This window comes from Schistocerca piceifrons, unplaced genomic scaffold (genome assembly GCF_021461385.2).
Source record: "Schistocerca piceifrons isolate TAMUIC-IGC-003096 unplaced genomic scaffold, iqSchPice1.1 HiC_scaffold_573, whole genome shotgun sequence".
NCBI lineage: Eukaryota > Metazoa > Arthropoda > Insecta > Orthoptera > Acrididae > Schistocerca > Schistocerca piceifrons.
The window spans coordinates 95,325-119,986 of NW_025728814.1; the positions used below are offsets into that span (position 1 = coordinate 95,325).

Below are 24,662 nucleotides of genomic sequence, written 5' to 3' on the forward strand. Positions count from 1 at the left end.
CACATCGCGCGCTCGCTCCGGCGTGTCGGGCGGTGTTTACGTGTGCTTCGCGGTCGGCGGCGGTTCATCGCGGTGACTGTTTCTTCGCTGCACTAGTCAGCTGAACTGTAAGTTAACATGGATTCCGAAGACCGAGAAAATAATATCCAATGCGAGTTTGATAGAAACGTAACCCGACCGTCTGCTTTTGAAATTCATTCGTGGATGAAAAATGACTTGAAAATTCCTGAAAGTGATGTGTTAGGCTTGCAATTAGACGCGTTCCTGAACTCTTTGTTTGTAAAATTGAAATGTCCGGAATTGTGCGATGCCCTTGTCAGTGAAAACGGTGGCGTACGTAAATTCAAACACTCTGATGGGACAATTAGCAATGTGACTCTGTCGAATGCTGGATTTGGTATTCGAAATGTTCGGGTATTCAATCTGCCGTTTGAGACTAGGAATGAGACAATAGCTCGTAGCCTTATGCCTTATGGCACAGTTTTGTCGATTACGAAGGAAAAGTGGTCGTCCGCTTACATATATCAGGTTGAGAACGGTATCCGTAGTGTCAAGATGATTGTGAGGAAGCACGTTCCCTCGTTTTTGGTTATGGCCGGCCACCGAGCTTTTATTTCGTATAGTGGTCAGCCGCAAACGTGTTCCTATTGCAATGCCACCGACCATTTTCGGCAAAATTGTCCTCGGCGTAGGCGCCCTGTGCAGCTACCGCCCCGTGGGCAAGATGACGACGCGTCGTACGCGGCCGTGTTGTTAGGTGTTCCCCGTTCACCGGCACGTTCCGCAGAAACGGCAACGCCTTTAGTTGATGCGGTCGCGATGGATGTCGATGCCACTGCAACCGGACTTGATTCTGTTCAAAACATGTCCGTTTCTTCTCAGTCAGTTCCCGTAGCTACTGTATTGCTTCCGCCTCCGGCTGGGCCAGTAGTTCCGGAGCGGACCGGATCAGAACCCGTTCAGGTGGTTACCCCCCCTGTTGCTGTTGTGGATTCGTCACCTTCTACTTCCGTGCTTCAGGGTGTTCCGGACGCGGCTCCTGCCTCACAGGAACCAAAGCCCAGGCGTGAAAGTGTTTCGGAGAGGCGTGGCAATACTGACCGCTTCCGCAGTGCCAGTAGTTCGCGGATTTTAGACACACGGTCTTTTTCTCGCGGAGAACGCAGCCCGTCTCCGGAATGGAAGCAGGTTCCCCGTCCGAAGTCAAAACAAAAGCAAAAATCTGTGCAAAAGCCGGCGCACAAGCCCTTGCCCCGCCCCGTAGTCGAATCACGGCCGTCGGTTGCGACGGGGCGTCGTCCACAGCGTCCTGTGGCGAGCAGTCAGCCGGCGCCTACGACAAGTGTGTCGGCAGACAGGCGGGAACAGGTTGTCCAGCAGTTAAAGGAAATGTTGCACCACTCTTATGTAAATCTAGCAATGGACACTACGACGTCTCAGGCAACGAACCCGGCACAACTTTCGGTTAAGCGTAAGGCGGAAGACACCCCCCAGCGTCGCACGCGTCCCCCTTCACAGGATTCCGCGTCCGCACCTCCCACACAAGAACCGCCTACTTCAGCTGCACCGTTTGAACGTTGTGACTGGGCGGACGATATGGAGGAGGAGGGTGGGTCCACTCCTGTCGTCTAATTTGTTTTCTTTGTTTTTCCCTGTTGTTTATGGTAGCAAGCCCTCCATCAGTTGTGGCTACTATTAATCTTAATAAGTTGGAGTCGCCTGTGAAGTTTGCAAGTTTTGTGGGTTTTATAAATTACATTGCTGCTGATGTAGTGTTTTTGCAGGAGGTTGTGATAGATATACTTCACTCCATTCCGGGCTATCAAGTGCTCTTGAACTTTGATATCGAGTGTAATTGTGGTACTGCCATTTTAATTCGTGTTGGTCATAATTATAGTAATGTCGCTACAATTCCTAACGGTCGTGGTGTAGCCTGCACGATCAACAACGTACGATATATTAACGTGTACGCCCCTTCTGGTGCCGACGGGCAGCCACGTCGCCGTGTGTTTTATAGCAGTGACATTTGTCACCTTTTACAGGGCCCCCACCTGCCCGTAGTCATGGGCGGCGATTTTAATTGCGTGCTGGACGATAGAGATCAGGAGCCACGGCCTTATAAGTGCCTAGAATTACAGACGCTCGTTACTGAGATGAATTTAATTGACTCGTGGTGTTATTTACACCCGCGGGACGTGGGCTTTACTTTCTTTTATCCCACGGGAAGGAGTCGGCTCGATAGGATTTATGTTTCTCGTGATAAACAGCACTGTCTTACGGACTCCTCTGTTCACCCCGTGATTTTTTCCGATCATTGTGCGTATGTCTGCCGCTTTCATTCTCTATTGGCGGGTAAACCCCGCGCCAGTCGATTATGGAAGTTTAATGTGCGACATCTCTCACACCCACATTTTGCGCCGGTTATCGTGCGTGTGTGGCAGAGGGTGCTAAAATATCGCGGTCTATATGCCTCCACTTTGTCTTGGTGGGTCGAATTTGTTAAGCCGGCATTACGCAAGGCCATCCTGGAGTTCGGTCAGGATGTTGCTCACTGGGAGCGTTCTACATTGCACTTTTACGAGAGCTGTTTAAATGATGCCATCCACCTGCACACAACTAATCCCGCTCTTCGGATGGCGACAATTCGGCGTATCAAACTCCGTCTTCTGGATTTGAAAAGGGAATCGTTACGCGGATCTGTCGTACGGAGCCGAGCCCCCGGGGCGCTTGCTGATGAAGCGCCTTCCGTGTTTCATCAGCTGCGCGAACGCCGGCGCGCGAAGCGACGTTACGTCACAGAGCTGGAATCAGCTGACGGTGCGCGGCTTAATAGCCAGGCGGCAATTCTTGCCGAGGCCCACCGTCACTTCATCGAACTTTTCAGTGAGAAATACACTGATACTGCCGCGATTTCAGAGCTTCTCCACGACGTTCCGTACGTCTTATCCGTAGCGGATCGCCGTCGCCTCACAGAAAACTTTACTGTGGACGAAGTGAGTGATGTCCTAAAACTGTGTTCCCAGAATAAATCACCGGGCGCTGATGGGTTGCCACCGGAATTTTATTTGCATTTTTGGCACTTGTTTGGCTCGGCCCTGACTGATGTTTTTAATGAAATTTTAAATGGTGTGGATGTTCCTGCGTCCTTCCTGGAAGGGATTGTGGTCTTGGCTCCTAAGGTTCCAGTCGCCAGGAAACTGTGCAATCTTAGACCCATCACCCTTCTTAATGGTGACTACAAACTCTTCACCAAATGTGTCTCCTCACGCTTGAAGCTGGTCATGAAAAAACTGATTAGTCCCTTTCAATACTGTGCAGTGCCTCAACGCACTCTCTATGGTGCTGTGTCCACATACCGAGATGCCATTGCCTATGCTTCGACGAATAGGATTCCTTTTGGCATTTTATCCATCGATTTTGCAATGGCTTTTGACAGAGTTAGCCACCTATGTCTCCGGCGAGTGCTCCAGAAGTTTGGTTTCGGTGTAAAGTATATAACTATGATTTTTAACCTTTTCAAAAATTCCACCTCACGGATTAGTATCAATGGATTTTTGTCGGAACCTGTTCCGCTCTGCTGTTCAGTCAAACAAGGGTGCCCTCTGTCAATGGCGCTTTACGCAATCTCCTTAGATCCTTTGTTGCGTAAGTTGCACAGTGTTTGTAGGGGAATCCGTATTGGGGATGAGAAGCACGTTTGTCGCGCCTATGCTGACGACCTTGGCCTCTTGGTGTCCTCGGCTACCGATTTTGATACAATACGCGCTGTTCTTACACAGTATGAACGTGCATCCGGTGCGAGCATCAATACCCGTAAGACGGTTTTTCTGCCTATTTATGCAGCGACACGTGGCTTCAAACGCCCATGGTTTACAGTGAAGCAGGAACACAAGATTTTGGGTGTTCGCTTTCAAGCCAATCTGTTACAGACTGCGTCCTACAACTGGCGTATTGTCTTAAATGGCATACGAGCTATGGCTAGCCTGTCCGCTACTCGCACCCTTGCATTAACACAGCGGGTGATTTTAATAAATGTTTTCTTGCTCAGCAAAGCCTGGTACCTCGCACAATTATTTCAGGTACCCAAGAATTTGGGCAGAGCCATAACACAGGCAGTCTATTGGCTACTGTGGCGGGGACATATTTTCAAGGTGTCTTACGAAACATGTACTTTACCGCGCGAACAGGGTGGGCTCGGGCTCATTCATTTTGCTATGAAAGCCGCAGCGTTGCTCCTTCATCGGACGAGCGTCACTATTGAACAGGATCCGTCGAGCCCCACAGCTGTTCTGTTCGCTATTCATCGTCCACTATCTGACGTAGCACCTCTAGACCCGACTACAATACCGTTTCAGCTGCGTTATGTTCGAGAATACTACATTCAAAAAAGTTATCTCGCCGGCGACGTACTCGACCCTCGCACACGGACTGTGAAACGTGTCTACCAGGAACTAAGAGGACGGCCAGTCGGTAATAAGATGGAGGCGCGCTACCCGCGATCTGCGTGGAGGACGGTGTGGGCTCATGTTCACGCTCCCTTCCTGTCAGCGGACGTCAGCAGCTTTTGGTACCAAGTGGTTAACCGAATTCTGCCCACCAACGAAAAGCTGCGCCGCATTCACTTATCTCCATCGAGCTTGTGTGAAGACTGTCGCCAAGACGACACCTTAGAACATCGTTTCGTGTGCCTGAGGTCACAGTCGGCTTGGAACATTGCCGTCAGGATGCTCGCACTTATCAACCGGACCAGCGCTGCCGCCTTTTCTGCGGACACGGCATTGATCCCGGACTTCAACCCATATCCGCATACGAAGCGTGCCGCCACTGCGTGGATCGTGGCTCACACTGTGTTCGCCCTCCTGCAATTGCGACTTACGGACGACTATGCCTATCTGGTTTATTTGTCCACGCAACATGACCTCACTAAAACCAGGAAAGACTATGACAAAATCTTTGCCAATTTTCTGCACATTGCACTCGCATTTGCCCACGACAAACTGTTGTAAGCAACACTTCACTGCTGCGACTTTTCTTTACTTCTGTGTTTTGCATTGTCTCCGGGCCCGGATACATAGTTAATGCAAATTGAATACTACAGGAACAGTGAATCATTCAACAAGTACGATGCTTACGCTTGTGCCGGACTGCAACGTATAAACGACGACGAAAAGTTTAACACAGTTTTATCCTGTGTTCGTGTGTGTGTGTTTCGTTGTGGTTTAGTGATTTCTTTATGTTTTATTTATTTTTTTTTACACCGTCTGGTTCCTCCGTCATCGGCGTACATTCAAGGATGCGTTACGCACCGCGCTGCCACGGAGATTGTTTGGTTTTGAAGAAAAGAGGATTTTTTACTTTCTTTTTCTTACGTCGGAGAGGATTGTGTTTTCCTTCTCGTTTTCCGCCGGACAGTTTTTGGAAAGTTCGGGAGTCTACTCATTCCTTTGACATGTGTGGATACTTTTAAATTTTTGTGACTTTTTTCATTACTTATTTTAATGGCCGCTCCGAAGCATTTTGAACAACAAATCATGGGACGTGTGAAGGGTGTTCCTTCCCTGTGACTGAGAGGACTAACTCAGGCAGTTTTGATTTTTTATTCTTTTTTTTCAATTTTATTCTTTCCTTTACTGAATTTAGGTGGACAGCGCCTCATGCGCTGTTATTCTTTCATTTTTTATTTTAAGGCGTGTAGGCGCAAAGCTACTGCTTGCTGTCATTATAGGCCTGCACTTTCACTTCAAGAGGTTTTAGTTTTCCTTCGATGCTTCGTTCGCGGTGAACAGCCACAAGAAACTTTCCTCAAAGCAATCCAGTATCTCCGATTTCATCACTTCATCTTGAACACCAACGTCTTCCAAGGAACCATACCGAGAAGTTTACGGTTTTCAACTGAATGGACAGTGCAACAATTCGTCTTTTCTGTTTGCAAGCAGCACCGTTTTATTTTATAGCTGAAGAAGCTCGCCGAAGAAGGCAAAATTGGAGAGCGCAAGGAAAATAACCTATTAAAAAACAAAAAAACAAAAAAAAAAAAAAAAAGCTGCCAGTGTTTTCTGTCTCGGAAGCCGTAGCACTGATTACCCGCGACGAAAACAGCACAGCAAGCCGTGAGCGTCTCTTTCTTAAATTGTCGTAGCAGCACAGTGCGTGGTGCAACGACAGGATTCACAAGCGCAGTTTGGTGTCACGATTGCTGGCGTCCGTCTCCACGAAATGTGTCCAGAGCACGACGTTCTATAAAGTGGAAACGCTAATTTTTGCCGTTGTCGTCAAGTAGATTGTGTATAGCCTGCTGTGTTCGCTGGAGGAGCCCTGGCGTCGTTATCTGGTGTGGTCTAGTGGCTAGAATACCTGGCTCTCACCCAGTTGGCCCGGGTTCGATTCCCGGTACCGGAAAAGCGCATTTTGTTGCTCCTCTTATGCGACTTGTCCCGACTTAGCTCGGCTGACGCTCCGCTGACGCTTGCAGAAAACTACGTTAGGTACGATTCGTGGTGACAAGTGACGGCGAGAGCGATGCGACATCTATCCACCTCTTATCGAGGCACCTACCTGTGGTCAACAGAGCTGGAGGACTGCAAGACATTGCCACGGGGGTTGAATGCAGCTAACCACACTGCTTAGTGTCCTAACAGCGCAGACACGTTCGTTTGCCAGTACACATGTAATGGAGACCGCGTCTGACACAGCTGTGGGGAGACACAGTGGTGTGTGGGCTGAGCTTTGCTGTGCATCGCCACTTGCAGTCGCGAGAACTGCTCTCGGCGGTGCTTCCGTGGCCGTGATCGTCTAGTGGTTAGGACATTGCGTTGTGGCCGCAATAACCCAGGTTCGAATCCTGGTCACGGCAAATTTTAAAGTTTTGCCTTGCTGTCGCTGCAGTGACGATTGTGACTCAGTGTTTGAAATCACGGTGCCCTCTTCATTTTTCACTCATGTTCCGCAGGCTGCAGGTGGCACTACCAGTTCATTATCAACACGCAATGCCGCCGCACCAGAGCGCGGGCAGCTGCCTGTGTAGTTAATCTCTATTCAAAAAGGGCAGTTGTTTGAGGTGCAATGGATGAGCAGCCAGTCGCAGCAGAACAGGAAGCTGTGTCGTGCACTGTTTCTACAAAAGCGAAGAACACTGACGCAGGTAGCGTGGCCGAGCGGTCTAAGGCGCTGGTTTAAGGCACCAGTCTCTTCGGAGGCGTGGGTTCGAATCCCACCGCTGCCAATTTTTACTTCTCGTTTTTGTTCCATTGCGGTGTGGTCTCGTGGGTAAGAAGGCAGCTCCTGTGACCGCCGTGGCGCGTAGGTAGCGTGGCCGAGCGGTCTAAGGCGCTGGTTTCAGGCACCAGTCTCTTCGGAGGCGTGGGTTCGAATCCCACCGCTGCCAGTGTTTTCTGTCTCGGAAGCCGTAGCACTGATTACCCGCGACGAAAACAGCGCAGCAAGCCGTGAGCGTCTCTTTCTTAAATTGTCGTAGCAGCACAGTGCGTGGTGCAACGACAGGATTCACAAGCGCAGTTTGGTGTCACGATTGCTGGCGTTCGTCTCCACGAAATGTGTCCAGAGCACGACGTTCTATAAAGTGGAAACGCTAATTTTTGCCGTTGTCGTCAAGTAGATTGTGTATAGCCTGCTGTGTTCGCTGGAGGAGCCCTGGCGTCGTTATCTGGTGTGGTCTAGTGGCTAGGATACCTGGCTCTCACCCAGTTGGCCCGGGTTCGATTCCCGGTACCGGAAAAGCGCATTTAGTTGCTCCTCTTATGCGACTTGTCCCGACTTAGCTCGGCTGACGCTCCGCTGACGCTTGCAGAAAACTACGTTAGGTACGATTCGTGGTGACAAGTGACGGCGAGAGCGATGCGACATCTATCCACCTCTTATCGAGGCACCTACCTGTGGTCAACAGAGCTGGAGGACTGCAAGACATTGCCACGGGGGTTGAATGCAGCTAACCACACTGCTTAGTGTCCTAACAGCGCAGACACGTTCGTTTGCCAGTACACATGTAATGGAGACCGCGTCTGACACAGCTGTGGGGAGACACAGTGGTGTGTGGGCTGAGCTTTGCTGTGCATCGCCACTTGCAGTCGCGAGAACTGCTCTCGGCGGTGCTTCCGTGGCCGTGATCGTCTAGTGGTTAGGACATTGCGTTGTGGCCGCAATAACCCAGGTTCGAATCCTGGTCACGGCAAATTTTAAAGTTTTGCCTTGCTGTCGCTGCAGTGACGATTGTGACTCAGTGTTTGAAATCACGGTGCCCTCTTCATTTTTCACTCATGTTCCGCAGGCTGCAGGTGGCACTACCAGTTCATTATCAACACGCAATGCCGCCGCACCAGAGCGCGGGCAGCTGCCTGTGTAGTTAATCTCTATTCAAAAAGGGCAGTTGTTTGAGGTGCAATGGATGAGCAGCCAGTCGCAGCAGAACAGGAAGCTGTGTCGTGCACTGTTTCTACAAAAGCGAAGAACACTGACGCAGGTAGCGTGGCCGAGCGGTCTAAGGCGCAGATTTTAAATGAGATTGTCAGGGGGATGGATGTGCCTGCCGATTTTAAAGTAGGGAAAATTGTTTTAATCCCGAAGTCCTCTGGTCGTTTATCTGCTGCCAATCTTCGTCCGCTCACATTGCTGAATTTTGACTATAAGACAGCTGCTAGAGCGCTCAATAGCCGGTTGTCTTCTCTGCTTCGGGGTGTGATTGGTGCACATCAATGTTGTTTTCATGATAGATCTATTCTGACACCAGTAGCCGAATATCGGGATGTTGTCTCGGTTGCGGCGGTTACAAACGTACATTGTGCCTTTGCCTTCCTTGATTTTTATAAGGCTTTTGATCACGTCAGTCATGTGTTTTTAGATCGTGTTTTAGGTACAATAGGTTTTAACGCTTCATCACGTGGTGTTCTTGGCAATTTGTATAGGGGAATAACAGCTCTGGTGTCAGTCAATGGGCAGCTGACGCCGCCCATTGCTATCCGTCGCGGAGTGCCTCAGGGTAGTCCGCTCTCTATGTCTTTATTCGTATTGTCCCTGGAACCGCTGCTTCGGACTATTGCTCTCAAGCTTCAGGGTATGTCCCTCTCTGGTGGGAAGCTCTCTGTTAAGGCATATGCGGATGATGTCGTTGTTCTCCTCCGTCAACGTGATGATATCCCGTTGTTGAAAGGGGCGGTTGATGCATACTGTCGTGTCTCTGGAGCGCGTCTCAATCAGGGTAAATGTAAGTTCCTTGATATTCGAGGATTTCGCGATGCTGACGTCCCTTGGGCCACTTTTGTCGATCGCCATACGTCCTTGGGGATTATCATTGATCGGTGTCCTCTAAAAATGGCGGCTCTCAATTGGAAATCTGTCACCGAGAAGATACAGGGGGCTCTGATGGTCCATGAGCAGCGCTCTGCTACCATTTTGCAAAAAGTCAGAATTTTAGACACCTACGTTCTATGTAAAGCTTATTATGTTGCTCAGCTGTTCCCACTTCCCATGATGGTGGCGAAAAGGTTGCGCCAATTGTCTAGCAGGTTTATATGGAAGGGCCATCTATTCAAGTTACGTTACGAGGTAATGACGAAACCGCGTCTCTCCGGAGGCTTGGGCCTCTCTGACATTACTCGCAAGGCGTCTGCTTTGTACGTCCGCCGAACGACTCTAATTGTTACGCAAGAAGTGACTTCAATTACATCCAGGCTTTTTACTGTTGTGCGTCCGGCGAGCCTTGCTCCACCTGTCGATGTCGGACGCCTAAATTTTAAGTTGAAACACATTCGGGAATTTTACATTGCGGTGAGTTACCTCGGTGACGTCTTCTTGCGGCGACCGGTGCCAACGACCAAGGGCTTGATTGCCCGCTGGGAGGGGCTGGCCGGTCCCAATCCAATAGAACTGGCGTCTCCATCTGTGTCCTGGAGGAACGTCTGGAAGAACGTTAGTCTGCCGATCCACTCTATGGCCGTGGCGTCCACGTGGTATAGGGTAATAAATAATTTGGTTCCCACCAATGTACGACTGCACCGTATTGGTCTTTCTGACACGGACACCTGTACTCGGTGTGGTCTCCTGGATACCCTTGAACATCGATTCACCTGCTGTGGGCACCTTGCTAATTGGCGTTGGCTCAGGAAACAACTTGCTTTTGTCACTAAGTCTGCTGAAGCCGCTTATACTATTGACATCATCGTCCGGCAAGATTCTTCCTTTTTTCCGCGGACGAAGCTCCATACCGTCATGTGGTTGATTGGCCATTTCGTACATTTTGTCAACAGTTGTCATGAAGAGGATGGACACCTAGCGTTTCGGCAGTACATGCTTACTGCTTACTGGCAGCGCTTGCGATTGCCAGGCCTCCGAGATGATTTTGCCAATATGCTTAGCCTGACATTTGAGAGAGAGGGTGTTGGCTAAGGTCACCTGTGTGAGCCATTTTCTTTTATACTGTTTCTGGATTTGCCGCCTTTATGTATGTTTCTTCTCTACGCCAGGACTGAAGTTTTCGTGTTTTAATCTTTATTTCAGTCAGCAGTCTACATTATATAGTCATGTTTAAGGATTTTAATTTCAGTACTGTAAAAAAAAAAAAAAAAAAAAAAAAGGCGCTGGTTTAAGGCACCAGTCTCTTCGGAGGCGTGGGTTCGAATCCCACCGCTGCCAATTTTTACTTCTCGTTTTTGTTCCATTGCGGTGTGGTCTCGTGGGTAAGAAGGCAGCTCCTGTGACCGCTGTGGCGCGTAGGTAGCGTGGCCGAGCGGTCTAAGGCGCTGGTTTCAGGCACCAGTCTCTTCGGAGGCGTGGGTTCGAATCCCACCGCTGCCAGTGTTTTCTGTCTCGGAAGCCGTAGCACTGATTACCCGCGACGAAAACAGCGCAGCAAGCCGTGAGCGTCTCTTTCTTAAATTGTCGTAGCAGCACAGTGCGTGGTGCAACGACAGGATTCACAAGCGCAGTTTGGTGTCACGATTGCTGGCGTTCGTCTCCACGAAATGTGTCCAGAGCACGACGTTCTATAAAGTGGAAACGCTAATTTTTGCCGTTGTCGTCAAGTAGATTGTGTATAGCCTGCTGTGTTCGCTGGAGGAGCCCTGGCGTCGTTATCTGGTGTGGTCTAGTGGCTAGGATACCTGGCTCTCACCCAGTTGGCCCGGGTTCGATTCCCGGTACCGGAAAAGCGCATTTAGTTGCTCCTCTTATGCGACTTGTCCCGACTTAGCTCGGCTGACGCTCCGCTGACGCTTGCAGAAAACTACGTTAGGTACGATTCGTGGTGACAAGTGACGGCGAGAGCGATGCGACATCTATCCACCTCTTATCGAGGCACCTACCTGTGGTCAACAGAGCTGGAGGACTGCAAGACATTGCCACGGGGGTTGAATGCAGCTAACCACACTGCTTAGTGTCCTAACAGCGCAGACACGTTCGTTTGCCAGTACACATGTAATGGAGACCGCGTCTGACACAGCTGTGGGGAGACACAGTGGTGTGTGGGCTGAGCTTTGCTGTGCATCGCCACTTGCAGTCGCGAGAACTGCTCTCGGCGGTGCTTCCGTGGCCGTGATCGTCTAGTGGTTAGGACATTGCGTTGTGGCCGCAATAACCCAGGTTCGAATCCTGGTCACGGCAAATTTTAAAGTTTTGCCTTGCTGTCGCTGCAGTGACGATTGTGACTCAGTGTTTGAAATCACGGTGCCCTCTTCATTTTTCACTCATGTTCCGCAGGCTGCAGGTGGCACTACCAGTTCATTATCAACACGCAATGCCGCCGCACCAGAGCGCGGGCAGCTGCCTGTGTAGTTAATCTCTATTCAAAAAGGGCAGTTGTTTGAGGTGCAATGGATGAGCAGCCAGTCGCAGCAGAACAGGAAGCTGTGTCGTGCACTGTTTCTACAAAAGCGAAGAACACTGACGCAGGTAGCGTGGCCGAGCGGTCTAAGGCGCTGGTTTAAGGCACCAGTCTCTTCGGAGGCGTGGGTTCGAATCCCACCGCTGCCAATTTTTACTTCTCGTTTTTGTTCCATTGCGGTGTGGTCTCGTGGGTAAGAAGGCAGCTCCTGTGACCGCCGTGGCGTGTAGGTAGCGTGGCCGAGCGGTCTAAGGCGCTGGTTTCAGGCACCAGTCTCTTCGGAGGCGTGGGTTCGAATCCCACCGCTGCCAGTGTTTTCTGTCTCGGAAGCCGTAGCACTGATTACCCGCGACGAAAACAGCGCAGCAAGCCGTGAGCGTCTCTTTCTTAAATTGTCGTAGCAGCACAGTGCGTGGTGCAACGACAGGATTCACAAGCGCAGTTTGGTGTCACGATTGCTGGCGTTCGTCTCCACGAAATGTGTCCAGAGCACGACGTTCTATAAAGTGGAAACGCTAATTTTTGCCGTTGTCGTCAAGTAGATTGTGTATAGCCTGCTGTGTTCGCTGGAGGAGCCCTGGCGTCGTTATCTGGTGTGGTCTAGTGGCTAGGATACCTGGCTCTCACCCAGTTGGCCCGGGTTCGATTCCCGGTACCGGAAAAGCGCATTTAGTTGCTCCTCTTATGCGACTTGTCCCGACTTAGCTCGGCTGACGCTCCGCTGACGCTTGCAGAAAACTACGTTAGGTACGATTCGTGGTGACAAGTGACGGCGAGAGCGATGCGACATCTATCCACCTCTTATCGAGGCACCTACCTGTGGTCAACAGAGCTGGAGGACTGCAAGACATTGCCACGGGGGTTGAATGCAGCTAACCACACTGCTTAGTGTCCTAACAGCGCAGACACGTTCGTTTGCCAGTACACATGTAATGGAGACCGCGTCTGACACAGCTGTGGGGAGACACAGTGGTGTGTGGGCTGAGCTTTGCTGTGCATCGCCACTTGCAGTCGCGAGAACTGCTCTCGGCGGTGCTTCCGTGGCCGTGATCGTCTAGTGGTAGTTCCGCTTTAGACGCCGTGCAGTGTGGACGTGCCTAGTCTTCCGCTCCGCCGTAGCGTTACGTATAGTGGACTATCGTTTTTGTTTACGTGTTGTGTTGCAACTTCTGTGAGTGTTTCTCCGTCGTTGTTTCGTACCTTGTGTTACTTTCTGTCCTTATTTCAGTGTTTTTTGTGTAGCGGTTTCGACCGCATATTTTGAAAATGTCGTCCCAGGTTATTCCTCGTCAGGCTACAGTTAGTTTTGCTTTTGACAAGTCAACCCGCCATGTGCAACCTAGTTCTCTTGAGATTCATGATTGGTTGGTAGATACCTTTGGTGTTCATTCGGATCAGGTGCACACTGCTTATTTTGATACCGAACTGTATGTTTTCTTTGTTAAGTTTATGGACCCACTTCAGGTTGATAAAATTCTTTCTAAATATGGTCATCAAGTTCTCTTTCGGCATCGGGATGATTCTGTAAGTACCGTGCTGCTTTCCAATGCTTCCATCACGTATACCAATGTTCGTGTTTACAACCTTCCACCGGAGGTGGATAATGTCTATCTTAGGGAGGGTCTACAGAAGTATGGTGATGTAAAGAACATTCGCCTTGAACGCTGGTCAAGCCAACATCGCCTGCAATGTTACAGTGGTATTCGTTCAGTCGAAATGCACGTTAAGCTGAATATTCCATCTCACCTGCAGATCGGTGGATATCGTGTCCATGTAACATATAGTGGTCAGGTGGGCACCTGTTTTTTGTGCAATGAAAGTGGTCACGTGCGTACCGACTGTCCGCGGAGAGTTTTTGTTTTAAAAAATTCTCTCGAACAGCGTCGCAAGTTAACGGTCGCTGACCTCGTTGCAGGTGGTTCTGCTCTTGGTGTAGCACAGTCCAGTGGTAGTAGCGCCCCTCCACAGGTTTTGCGCACCCCTGATACAGAATTTCCTCCTTTGCGTGCTAAATCTGATGTTGTTCCGTCTGTCCCTCAGGTGGGTGTGCCACTTTTGAATAATAAGAGGCGTCGCCCACACGATGGAAATAGTACGGATGAGGATCTCCCTGAGATGCCCCAGTCCGAGCGACCGGCATCCTCCGAGCCACTGTGTACTGTAGCTGCTCCCTGCCCTCCTGAGGTAGCGGTTCCGGTGGCGGCTGCTGGCGCCCCTCCGGCCTCCGACGCAGCTTCTCTCGAGTCGGGTCGTCGGTCGGGCCTGTTGGCGCCGTCTTCCGAACCGACTTCGATGTCACAACAAGTGGAGCCGCGACAACTTCCTGCTTCGCTGCCCCATACCTCTGCCAGCGGAGCTGCTCCGCTTCCTTCCAACTCTGCGGCCTCGGACCTTCCTGCTCACGTTTCGCCTCCGTGCAGTCCATGTTTGCCGGAAGCTAGTGCAGGTGTTGACCATTCCGTTTTGTCGGATGTTTCCCCCGCGACCCCGGATCCCGCATGTGGACCGGCGCGGGTGGTGTCGGATACAGAACTTGACCCTCCTACGTCACCGGCGGCTGAAGTTTCCTTGCCCGTCAGCCGACGCAAGTTACGCGTTCAGCCGAACGTTAATGCTGTTCGTAAAAAACCGAAACGTAAGGGATCCGCGGAACGGGGTAGCAGTCCCCCTCCCTCGGATGCCTCTGTCACCCCTGCTATGGACTGTGACGCTGGTGCGTCGGTGTAGGTGATTTGTTTTCTCGCTTTTCTCTCTATGGTTCAAGCATACACCTTTCTTACCTTAAATGTTAACCGTATTGAGTCCGACGTTCGCATTGCCTCTTTGCGGCAGTTTATTTACGACGCCTGTGCGGACGTAGTGTTTTTGCAGGAAGTGTTGTTTTCTGATCTCTCTCTACCTGGATTTCAAACTGTTTTTAATGTCGCGCCGGAATATTCAACAGGAACTGCTCTTTTCTTTCGAGAGGGCATTCCTATTACTGACATTGAATTCCTTGACTCTGGCCGTGGGATTGGTTGTCGTCTTTTTGATCTCCGCCTCGTTGTTTTGTATGCCCCCTCTGGTTCGGGTCACACTGTGGCTCGATCGCGCTTTTATAAAGAAGAGCTTATTTATCTTTTGCGCCAGAGTCCTCGGAGTCTCCTGCTCGGAGGCGATTTTAATTGTGTTTTACGCCCTGCAGACCAGTCCCCCAATTTTAATTATTGCCGTGATTTACATGACTTAGTTCGTACGATGCATCTGCGTGATGTTTGGGAACACAAATATCCAACCCTGGTGAAATATACGTTTTTTACCGCGTCCTCATGCAGTAGACTCGACAGATTCTATTTATCTGATTTTTTATGTGATAAAATTCTTTCTGTCGATGTTATTCCTACTAGTTTTTCTGACCATTGTGCTTTTACTGCAACTGTAAATCTTAGTCGCCAACCTGCAAAACTTTATCGTTCCCAGTGGATGTTAAATGTTTCCCACCTTGCCGACAGTGCTATGGATGATGTTATAAGTGGCGTGTGGGAGCGATGTCTTCGCTCTGTCCCGCGATACCCCTCCTTGCTGGTTTGGTGGACTGCGTTTGCCAAGCCCAAGATTCGTCAGACTTTGATTTTCTACTGTGCTGCTAGGACGCGTGATTTTAAGAACACGTATGAATATTACTACTCTGTCCTGCGTGAACTATATGACGCGGCGGGTACCTCTCCACTGCGGATCCATGATGTTCGTCGTATTAAAGCCAAGCTCTTGAGCCTTAAACGACGACAGATGGATGGTCTGCGAGTTAAGTCGAAACCTCACTCTCTTGTTGAAGGTGAACTGACATCCTTGTACCACCTGCTACGGCATCAGACTCGTCGTCGTCGCTCCTTCATCTCTTCTCTTACGGTGGATGATGGGCGACAGCTTATTGCACAGGAGAAAATGGTTCGTGCTCTTCATCAGTATTACACTAGTCTATATTCTGCCGATGATTCTGGTGAGTCTCTTTCGGATGATGTCTTTGGGGATCTAACTGCGACGATCGCGCCTGACGCGAACGGCGAATTTCTCCGGGAGTTCCAGGTAGATGATGTTTTCGATTTTATTGCTCGCTCTCCGTCCAGTAAATCGCCGGGTCCAGACGGCCTGCCTAAAGAATTTTATCTCCGTTTTTGGCCTCTTTTGGGTGGCATTTTTACGCAGATTTTAAATGAGATTGTCAGAGGGATGGATGTGCCTGCCGATTTTAAAGTAGGGAAAATTGTTTTAATTCCGAAGTCCTCTGGTCGTTTATCTGCTGCCAATCTTCGTCCGCTCACATTGCTGAATTTTGACTATAAGACAGCTGCTAGAGCGCTCAATAGCCGGCTGTCTTCTCTGCTTCGGGGTGTGATTGGTGCACATCAATGTTGTTTTCATGATAGATCTATTCTGACACCAGTAGCCGAATATCGGGATGTTGTCTCGGTTGCGGCGGTTACAAACGTACATTGTGCCTTTGCCTTCCTTGATTTTTATAAGGCTTTTGATCACGTCAGTCATGTGTTTTTAGATCGTGTTTTAGGTACAATAGGTTTTAACGCTTCATCACGTGGTGTTCTTGGCAATTTGTACAGGGGAATAACAGCTCGGGTGTCTGTCAATGGGCAGCTGACGCCGCCCATTGCTATCCGCCGCGGAGTGCCTCAGGGTAGTCCGCTCTCTATGTCTTTATTCGTTTTGTCCCTGGAACCGCTGCTTCGGACTATTGCTCTCAAGCTTCAGGGTATGTCCCTCTCTGGTGGGAAGCTCTCGGTTAAGGCATATGCGGATGATGTCGTTGTTCTCCTCCGTCAACGAGATGATATCCCGTTGTTGAAAGGGGCAGTTGATGCATACTGTCGTGTCTCTGGAGCGCGTCTCAATCAGGGTAAATGTAAGTTCCTTGATATTCGAGGATTTCGCGATGCTGACGTCCCTTGGGCCACTTTTGTCGATCGCCATACGTCCTTGGGGATTATCATTGATCGGTGTCCTCTAAAAATGGCGGCTCTCAATTGGAAATCTGTCACCGAGAAGATACAGGGGGCTCTGATGGTCCATGAGCAGCGCTCTGCTACCATTTTGCAAAAAGTCCGAATTTTAGACACCTACGTCCTATGTAAAGCTTATTATGTTGCTCAGCTGTTCCCACTTCCCATGATGGTGGCGAAAAGGTTGCGCCAATTGTCTAGCAGGTTTATATGGAAGGGCCATCTATTCAAGTTACGTTACGAGGTAATGACGAAACCGCGTCTCTCCGGAGGCTTGGGCCTCTCTGACATTACTCGCAAGGCGTCTGCTTTGTACGTCCGCCGAACGACTCTAATTGTTACGCAAGAAGTGACTTCAATTACATCCAGGCTTTTTACTGTTGTGCGTCCGGCGAGCCTTGCTCCACCTGTCGATGTCGGACGCCTAAATTTTAAGTTGAAACACATTCGGGAATTTTACATTGCGGTGAGTTACCTCGGTGACGTCTTCTTGCGGCGACCGGTGCCAACGACCAAGAGCTTGATTGCCCGCTGGGAGGGGCTGGCCAGTCCCAATCCAATAGAACTGGCGTCTCCATCCGTGTCCTGGAGGAACGTCTGGAAGAACGTTAGTCTGCCGATCCACTCTATGGCCGTGGCGTCCACGTGGTATAGGGTAATAAATAATTTGGTTCCCACCAATGTACGACTGCACCGTATTGGTCTTTCTGACACGGACACCTGTACTCGGTGTGGTCTCGTGGATACCCTTGAACATCGATTCACCTGCTGTGGGCACCTTGCTAATTGGCGTTGGCTCAGGAAACAACTTGCTTTTGTCACTAGGTCTGCTGAAGCCGCTTATACTATTGACATCATCGTCCGGCCCGATTCTTCCTTTTTTCCGCGGACGAAGCTCCATACCGTCATGTGGTTGATTGGCCATTTCGTACATTTTGTCAACAGTTGTCATGAAGAGGATGGACACCTAGCGTTTCGGCAGTACATGCTTACTGCTTACTGGCAGCGCTTGCGATTGCCAGGCCTCCGAGATGATTTTGCCAATATGCTTAGCCTGACATTTGAAAGAGAGGGTGTTGGCTAAGGTCACCTGTGTGAGCCATTTTCTTTTATACTGTTTCTGAATTTGCCGCCTTTATGTATGTTTCTTCTCTACACCAGGACTGAAGTTTTCGTGTTTTAACCTTTATTTCAGTAAGCAGTCTACATTATATAGTCATGTTTTAGGATTTTAATTTCAGTACTGTACTTCTTTTGAAGTGGCTGTGTGGTGGATATTCTTTAATATTTTTTTCAATAGATATATTCGTTCGAGTGGTAGAGTGTCTGCTTCAAAAAAAAAAAAAAAAAAAAAAAAAAAAAAAAAAAAAAAAAAGTGGTTAGGACATTGCGTTGTGGCCGCAATAACCCAGGTTCGAATCCTGGTCACGGCAAATTTTAAAGTTTTGCCTTGCTGTCGCTGCAGTGACGATTGTGACTCAGTGTTTGAAATCACGGTGCCCTCTTCATTTTTCACTCATGTTCCGCAGGCTGCAGGTGGCACTACCAGTTCATTATCAACACGCAATGCCGCCGCACCAGAGCGCGGGCAGCTGCCTGTGTAGTTAATCTCTATTCAAAAAGGGCAGTTGTTTGAGGTGCAATGGATGAGCAGCCAGTCGCAGCAGAACAGGAAGCTGTGTCGTGCACTGTTTCTACAAAAGCGAAGAACACTGACGCAGGTAGCGTGGCCGAGCGGTCTAAGGCGCTGGTTTAAGGCACCAGTCTCTTCGGAGGCGTGGGTTCGAATCCCACCGCTGCCAATTTTTACTTCTCGTTTTTGTTCCATTGCGGTGTGGTCTCGTGGGTAAGAAGGCAGCTCCTGTGACCGCCGTGGCGCGTAGGTAGCGTGGCCGAGCGGTCTAAGGCGCTGGTTTCAGGCACCAGTCTCTTCGGAGTCGTGGGCCCGAACACATCGCGCGCTCGCTCCGGCGTGTCGGGCGGTGTTTACGTGTGCTTCGCGGTCGGCGGCGGTTCATCGCGGTGACTGTTTCTTCGCTGCACTAGTCAGCTGAACTGTAAGTTAACATGGATTCCGAAGACCGAGAAAATAATATCCAATGCGAGTTTGATAGAAACGTAACCCGACCGTCTGCTTTTGAAATTCATTCGTGGATGAAAAATGACTTGAAAATTCCTGAAAGTGATGTGTTAGGCTTGCAATTAGACGCGTTCCTGAACTCTTTGTTTGTAAAATTGAAATGTCCGGAATTGTGCGATGCCCTTGTCAGTGAAAACGGTGGCGTACGTAAATTCAAACACTCTGATGGGACAATTAGCAATGTGACTCTGTCGAATGCTGGATTTGGTATTCGAAATGTTCGGGTATTCAATCTGCCGTTTGAGACTAGGAATGAGACAATAGCTCGTAGCCTTATGCCTTATGGCACAGTTTTGTCGATTACGAAGGAAAAGTGGTCGTCCGCTTACATATATCAGGTTGAGAACGGTATCCGTAGTGTCAAGATGATTGTGAGGAAGCACGTTCCCTCGTTTTTGGTTATGGCCGGCCACCGAGCTTTTATTTCGTATAGTGGTCAGCCGCAAACGTGTTCCTATTGCAATGCCACCGACCATTTTCGGCAAAATTGTCCTCGGCGTAGGCGCCCTGTGCAGCTACCGCCCCGTGGGCAAGATGACGACGCGTCGTACGCGGCCGTGTTGTTAGGTGTTCCCCGTTCACCGGCACGTTCCGCAGAAACGGCAACGCCTTTAGTTGATGCGGTCGCGATGGATGTCGATGCCACTGCAACCGGACTTGATTCTGTTCAAAACATGTCCGTTTCTTCTCAGTCAGTTCCCGTAGCTACTGTATTGCTTCCGCCTCCGGCTGGGCCAGTAGTTCCGGAGCGGACCGGATCAGAACCCGTTCAGGTGGTTACCCCCCCTGTTGCTGTTGTGGATTCGTCACCTTCTACTTCCGTGCTTCAGGGTGTTCCGGACGCGGCTCCTGCCTCACAGGAACCAAAGCCCAGGCGTGAAAGTGTTTCGGAGAGGCGTGGCAATACTGACCGCTTCCGCAGTGCCAGTAGTTCGCGGATTTTAGACACACGGTCTTTTTCTCGCGGAGAACGCAGCCCGTCTCCGGAATGGAAGCAGGTTCCCCGTCCGAAGTCAAAACAAAAGCAAAAATCTGTGCAAAAGCCGGCGCACAAGCCCTTGCCCCGCCCCGTAGTCGAATCACGGCCGTCGGTTGCGACGGGGCGTCGTCCACAGCGTCCTGTGGCGAGCAGTCAGCCGGCGCCTACGACAAGTGTGTCGGCAGACAGGCGGGAACAGGTTGTCCAGCAGTTAAAGGAAATGTTGCACCACTCTTATGTAAATCTAGCAATGGACACTACGACGTCTCAGGCAACGAACCCGGCACAACTTTCGGTTAAGCGTAAGGCGGAAGACACCCCCCAGCGTCGCACGCGTCCCCCTTCACAGGATTCCGCGTCCGCACCTCCCACACAAGAACCGCCTACTTCAGCTGCACCGTTTGAACGTTGTGACTGGGCGGACGATATGGAGGAGGAGGGTGGGTCCACTCCTGTCGTCTAATTTGTTTTCTTTGTTTTTCCCTGTTGTTTATGGTAGCAAGCCCTCCATCAGTTGTGGCTACTATTAATCTTAATAAGTTGGAGTCGCCTGTGAAGTTTGCAAGTTTTGTGGGTTTTATAAATTACATTGCTGCTGATGTAGTGTTTTTGCAGGAGGTTGTGATAGATATACTTCACTCCATTCCGGGCTATCAAGTGCTCTTGAACTTTGATATCGAGTGTAATTGTGGTACTGCCATTTTAATTCGTGTTGGTCATAATTATAGTAATGTCGCTACAATTCCTAACGGTCGTGGTGTAGCCTGCACGATCAACAACGTACGATATATTAACGTGTACGCCCCTTCTGGTGCCGACGGGCAGCCACGTCGCCGTGTGTTTTATAGCAGTGACATTTGTCACCTTTTACAGGGCCCCCACCTGCCCGTAGTCATGGGCGGCGATTTTAATTGCGTGCTGGACGATAGAGATCAGGAGCCACGGCCTTATAAGTGCCTAGAATTACAGACGCTCGTTACTGAGATGAATTTAATTGACTCGTGGTGTTATTTACACCCGCGGGACGTGGGCTTTACTTTCTTTTATCCCACGGGAAGGAGTCGGCTCGATAGGATTTATGTTTCTCGTGATAAACAGCACTGTCTTACGGACTCCTCTGTTCACCCCGTGATTTTTTCCGATCATTGTGCGTATGTCTGCCGCTTTCATTCTCTATTGGCGGGTAAACCCCGCGCCAGTCGATTATGGAAGTTTAATGTGCGACATCTCTCACACCCACATTTTGCGCCGGTTATCGTGCGTGTGTGGCAGAGGGTGCTAAAATATCGCGGTCTATATGCCTCCACTTTGTCTTGGTGGGTCGAATTTGTTAAGCCGGCATTACGCAAGGCCATCCTGGAGTTCGGTCAGGATGTTGCTCACTGGGAGCGTTCTACATTGCACTTTTACGAGAGCTGTTTAAATGATGCCATCCACCTGCACACAACTAATCCCGCTCTTCGGATGGCGACAATTCGGCGTATCAAACTCCGTCTTCTGGATTTGAAAAGGGAATCGTTACGCGGATCTGTCGTACGGAGCCGAGCCCCCGGGGCGCTTGCTGATGAAGCGCCTTCCGTGTTTCATCAGCTGCGCGAACGCCGGCGCGCGAAGCGACGTTACGTCACAGAGCTGGAATCAGCTGACGGTGCGCGGCTTAATAGCCAGGCGGCAATTCTTGCCGAGGCCCACCGTCACTTCATCGAACTTTTCAGTGAGAAATACACTGATACTGCCGCGATTTCAGAGCTTCTCCACGACGTTCCGTACGTCTTATCCGTAGCGGATCGCCGTCGCCTCACAGAAAACTTTACTGTGGACGAAGTGAGTGATGTCCTAAAACTGTGTTCCCAGAATAAATCACCGGGCGCTGATGGGTTGCCACCGGAATTTTATTTGCATTTTTGGCACTTGTTTGGCTCGGCCCTGACTGATGTTTTTAATGAAATTTTAAATGGTGTGGATGTTCCTGCGTCCTTCCTGGAAGGGATTGTGGTCTTGGCTCCTAAGGTTCCAGTCGCCAGGAAACTGTGCAATCTTAGACCCATCACCCTTCTTAATGGTGACTACAAACTCTTCACCAAATGTGTCTCCTCACGCTTGAAGCTGGTCATGAAAAAACTGATTAGTCCCTTTCAATACTGTGCAGTGCCTCAACGCACTCTCTATGGTGCTGTGTCCACATACCGAGATGCCATTGCCTATGCTTCGACGAATAGGATTCCTTTTGGCATTTTATCCATCGATTTTGCAATGGCTTTTGACAGAGTTAGCCACCTATGTCTCCGGCGAGTGCTCCAGAAGTTTGGTTTCGGTGTAAAGTATATAACTATGATTTTTAACCTTTTCAAAAATTCCACCTCACGGATTAGTATCAATGGATTTTTGTCGGAACCTGTTCCGCTCTGCTGTTCAGTCAAACAAGGGTGCCCTCTGTCAATGGCGCTTTACGCAATCTCCTTAGATCCTTTGTTGCGTAAGTTGCACAGTGTTTGTAGGGGAATCCGTATTGGGGATGAGAAGCACGTTTGTCGCGCCTATGCTGACGACCTTGGCCTCTTGGTGTCCTCGGCTACCGATTTTGATACAATACGCGCTGTTCTTACACAGTATGAACGTGCATCCGGTGCGAGCATCAATACCCGTAAGACGGTTTTTCTGCCTATTTATGCAGCGACACGTGGCTTCAAACGCCCATGGTTTACAGTGAAGCAGGAACACAAGATTTTGGGTGTTCGCTTTCAAGCCAATCTGTTACAGACTGCGTCCTACAACTGGCGTATTGTCTTAAATGGCATACGAGCTATGGCTAGCCTGTCCGCTACTCGCACCCTTGCATTAACACAGCGGGTGATTTTAATAAATGTTTTCTTGCTCAGCAAAGCCTGGTACCTCGCACAATTATTTCAGGTACCCAAGAATTTGGGCAGAGCCATAACACAGGCAGTCTATTGGCTACTGTGGCGGGGACATATTTTCAAGGTGTCTTACGAAACATGTACTTTACCGCGCGAACAGGGTGGGCTCGGGCTCATTCATTTTGCTATGAAAGCCGCAGCGTTGCTCCTTCATCGGACGAGCGTCACTATTGAACAGGATCCGTCGAGCCCCACAGCTGTTCTGTTCGCTATTCATCGTCCACTATCTGACGTAGCACCTCTAGACCCGACTACAATACCGTTTCAGCTGCGTTATGTTCGAGAATACTACATTCAAAAAAGTTATCTCGCCGGCGACGTACTCGACCCTCGCACACGGACTGTGAAACGTGTCTACCAGGAACTAAGAGGACGGCCAGTCGGTAATAAGATGGAGGCGCGCTACCCGCGATCTGCGTGGAGGACGGTGTGGGCTCATGTTCACGCTCCCTTCCTGTCAGCGGACGTCAGCAGCTTTTGGTACCAAGTGGTTAACCGAATTCTGCCCACCAACGAAAAGCTGCGCCGCATTCACTTATCTCCATCGAGCTTGTGTGAAGACTGTCGCCAAGACGACACCTTAGAACATCGTTTCGTGTGCCTGAGGTCACAGTCGGCTTGGAACATTGCCGTCAGGATGCTCGCACTTATCAACCGGACCAGCGCTGCCGCCTTTTCTGCGGACACGGCATTGATCCCGGACTTCAACCCATATCCGCATACGAAGCGTGCCGCCACTGCGTGGATCGTGGCTCACACTGTGTTCGCCCTCCTGCAATTGCGACTTACGGACGACTATGCCTATCTGGTTTATTTGTCCACGCAACATGACCTCACTAAAACCAGGAAAGACTATGACAAAATCTTTGCCAATTTTCTGCACATTGCACTCGCATTTGCCCACGACAAACTGTTGTAAGCAACACTTCACTGCTGCGACTTTTCTTTACTTCTGTGTTTTGCATTGTCTCCGGGCCCGGATACATAGTTAATGCAAATTGAATACTACAGGAACAGTGAATCATTCAACAAGTACGATGCTTACGCTTGTGCCGGACTGCAACGTGGAAACGACGACGAAAAGTTTAACACAGTTTTATCCTGTGTTCGTGTGTGTGTGTTTCGTTGTGGTTTAGTGATTTCTTTATGTTTTATTTATTTTTTTTTACACCGTCTGGTTCCTCCGTCATCGGCGTACATTCTAGGATGCGTTACGCACCGCGCTGCCACGGAGATTGTTTGGTTTTGAAGAAAAGAGGATTTTTTACTTTCTTTTTCTTACGTCGGAGAGGATTGTGTTTTCCTTCTCGTTTTCCGCCGGACAGTTTTTGGAAAGTTCGGGAGTCTACTCATTCCTTTGACATGTGTGGATACTTTTAAATTTTTGTGACTTTTTTCATTACTTATTTTAATGGCCGCTCCGAAGCATTTTGAACAACAAATCATGGGACGTGTGAAGGGTGTTCCTTCCCTGTGACTGAGAGGACTAACTCAGGCAGTTTTGATTTTTTATTCTTTTTTTTCAATTTTATTCTTTCCTTTACTGAATTTAGGTGGACAGCGCCTCATGCGCTGTTATTCTTTCATTTTTTATTTTAAGGCGTGTAGGCGCAAAGCTACTGCTTGCTGTCATTATAGGCCTGCACTTTCACTTCAAGAGGTTTTAGTTTTCCTTCGATGCTTCGTTCGCGGTGAACAGCCACAAGAAACTTTCCTCAAAGCAATCCAGTATCTCCGATTTCATCACTTCATCTTGAACACCAACGTCTTCCAAGGAACCATACCGAGAAGTTTACGGTTT

The 24,662-nt window shown here is 49.7% G+C and overlaps 12 non-coding genes across 12 annotated transcripts; all 12 read left to right on the forward strand.

Annotated features, from left to right (window-relative positions):
- Positions 1–6,781: 6,781 nt before the first annotated feature.
- Trnah-gug lies at positions 6,782–6,853 on the forward strand. Its single transcript has one exon. It is a non-coding gene; the product is annotated as a tRNA-His (tRNA).
- Positions 6,854–7,140: 287 nt separating this feature from the next.
- On the forward strand, positions 7,141–7,222 carry Trnal-aag. Its single transcript has one exon. It is a non-coding gene; the product is annotated as a tRNA-Leu (tRNA).
- An 80-nt stretch (positions 7,223–7,302) lies between these two features.
- Positions 7,303–7,384, forward strand: Trnal-cag. Its single transcript has one exon. It is a non-coding gene; the product is annotated as a tRNA-Leu (tRNA).
- Positions 7,385–7,662: 278 nt separating this feature from the next.
- Trnae-cuc lies at positions 7,663–7,734 on the forward strand. Its single transcript has one exon. It is a non-coding gene; the product is annotated as a tRNA-Glu (tRNA).
- Positions 7,735–8,116: 382 nt separating this feature from the next.
- Trnah-gug lies at positions 8,117–8,188 on the forward strand. The gene has a single exon. It is a non-coding gene; the product is annotated as a tRNA-His (tRNA).
- Positions 8,189–10,724: 2,536 nt separating this feature from the next.
- On the forward strand, positions 10,725–10,806 carry Trnal-cag. Its single transcript has one exon. It is a non-coding gene; the product is annotated as a tRNA-Leu (tRNA).
- A 278-nt stretch (positions 10,807–11,084) lies between these two features.
- Trnae-cuc lies at positions 11,085–11,156 on the forward strand. Its single transcript has one exon. It is a non-coding gene; the product is annotated as a tRNA-Glu (tRNA).
- A 382-nt stretch (positions 11,157–11,538) lies between these two features.
- Positions 11,539–11,610, forward strand: Trnah-gug. Its single transcript has one exon. It is a non-coding gene; the product is annotated as a tRNA-His (tRNA).
- A 287-nt stretch (positions 11,611–11,897) lies between these two features.
- Trnal-aag lies at positions 11,898–11,979 on the forward strand. The gene has a single exon. It is a non-coding gene; the product is annotated as a tRNA-Leu (tRNA).
- An 80-nt stretch (positions 11,980–12,059) lies between these two features.
- Positions 12,060–12,141, forward strand: Trnal-cag. Its single transcript has one exon. It is a non-coding gene; the product is annotated as a tRNA-Leu (tRNA).
- Positions 12,142–12,419: 278 nt separating this feature from the next.
- On the forward strand, positions 12,420–12,491 carry Trnae-cuc. Its single transcript has one exon. It is a non-coding gene; the product is annotated as a tRNA-Glu (tRNA).
- A 6,053-nt stretch (positions 12,492–18,544) lies between these two features.
- Trnal-aag lies at positions 18,545–18,626 on the forward strand. The gene has a single exon. It is a non-coding gene; the product is annotated as a tRNA-Leu (tRNA).
- The last annotated feature ends 6,036 nt before the right edge of the window (positions 18,627–24,662 follow it).